The 1,928-nt window shown below is 42.5% G+C and overlaps 1 pseudogene; it reads right to left on the bottom strand.

The window, feature by feature from the left end:
* Positions 1-570: 570 nt before the first annotated feature.
* On the bottom strand, positions 571-1,338 carry LOC102816917 (annotated as a pseudogene).
* Positions 1,339-1,928: the final 590 nt, after the last annotated feature.

The raw sequence follows: 1,928 nt of genomic DNA, 5'->3' as shown, positions 1-1,928 counted from the left end.
TTTTTTAAGTGACATCCCTTAGAATTTCATGGAAGATCAGATACAAAATTTAGAAAGGTCTCAGACCTTTTCTTCTGTCTTATCACCAAAAATTAGTTGTCTGACTGCCCCTTTACTGTTTCTCCTCAATATACTGGAGTTCTCAATTCACTGATACCATCAGAGTGAAAAGAACTTTTACCAGATATACTCAGGATACTCACAGTCCTTATTTTGATATAATTTTCTTTTAAAGTGCGAACTACAATTTTTCTGTTTGTAATGGATTTCCACCATTTAGTTTAATCTATCTAATCCCATCTCTATAGGCCTTGATGTTAGTTAACTCATGGTACCAGGGCGCTCTCACTTTTGGTTGTCTTAGCAGACAGGCCTGTGTGCATAAGTAGGTACATACCTGGCCCCTGAGGGAGAGGCATTTCAATAGTTATAAGAAATGCTTCAGTAATGATATGTGATAGTCTATTTAGAGCTGATGGAGGAAAAAACAAAAACGCTGCTTAGAAATAGTTATCCACAGATCAAAAGCCACCAAAATCTTTTTCCTAATGTTACAATACATAATTCTTTCTAGAGGAAGACAACAACTTGAAGTAAATCAGGGGACGGTTTCATATTAATATTCTTTTCATATACTTCAAATTTGTACTTAATGCCTTTCTCTTTTTGCACATCAGAAAGAACACCTGGATATTCTGGGAGAAGTTTGTATTTCTCTAAATCAGTTGGTAGCATAATGGTTACAAGTCAGGCTGCTAACCTCAAGGTCAACAGTTCAAAACTACTAGCCAGTCTGTGGGAGAAAGATGAGGCTTTCTGCTCCCGTAAAGATTTACAGCCTCAGAAACCCTATGGAAGGTTGCTATATGGGCACACCGCCACCACCATCAAATCAATTTCAAGAAAAATATGTGTCACTTTAAAATTCCGGCATGATCTTTGTCACAAACAGTCTACGTGGCCTGGCAGGTTCATGGTATCCTTGTATACAGAACTGCCGCCTACTCTCCAGACTATGTCTACTTTATTCCCTAATTCTGGCTGCTCAACAAGTTTTAAGGCATCATCCAGACTTTTGGCATGTAAACGAGCTCCTTGTGGGGGTTTCTTGAGTTCTCTTCTGAGAACCAAGTTAATTCTATCTTTCAGAGGTCTATTCTTCTCAGGGGTGGAGAACCAGGTCTTCCTACACATAATCACCAAATTCTGTTTACTTCTATTGAAGAGGTCGTGGAAATATTTGAATTCATTCCTGAGTGGGGGTCAGAGTAGGTCTCCGTTCTTGCTGATACCCATGTTTTGGGTCACAGCGACGATGCAGTTGAGAGGATGAACCATGACAGCAACAGTGAACACCTCTGCATTTGCGCGGGGCGCCCAGATTATCTGGGAAATTTGGCACTAACTGTGGCCACTCCTCCCCCTTGGTCGCATTAGTGCAGGGTAGCCTTCGCTCCTGCCACGCCCCCTGTCCAGCCTCCCGATTCGCCCCACTTTAGAACCCAGACAAGCGCTTGTCCATTGGCTGCCATTCCGTTCCAACTATGTCACGCCGGAAGCCTGCCTCTGATGGCGCTTGTGCAGCCAACCCGACCCCTGAGAGAAAGGGGATTTTGAGCATATTTTTTCCGATCTGCGGGGAAACCTGAATTCCTCCACCTCCCCCAAGGTGGCAGCCAAGAAAGCAGATCCTGACTCAGCAGGGCCTCCAGCGTCCGCTTTGCCACTCAGGTTGCCGTCTCACGTGGGAGGTTCTGCAAATACATTTTTTAAACAACATAAAAGATGACTATATACACAGAATTCTTCAGATAGAATACACAGAAAACAAATTGACTGGATCTGTGGCGAGAGATGGTGGAAAAGCTCAACATCCATCAATTACTTATAAAAAGTTCAGGCTGAAGCTGAATAAAAATTTTTTTAGT

This window comes from Chrysochloris asiatica, unplaced genomic scaffold (genome assembly GCF_000296735.1).
Source record: "Chrysochloris asiatica unplaced genomic scaffold, ChrAsi1.0 scaffold00139, whole genome shotgun sequence".
Classification (NCBI taxonomy): Eukaryota; Metazoa; Chordata; class Mammalia; order Afrosoricida; family Chrysochloridae; genus Chrysochloris; species Chrysochloris asiatica.
This window is presented reverse-complemented; position numbering and strand designations above follow the sequence as displayed.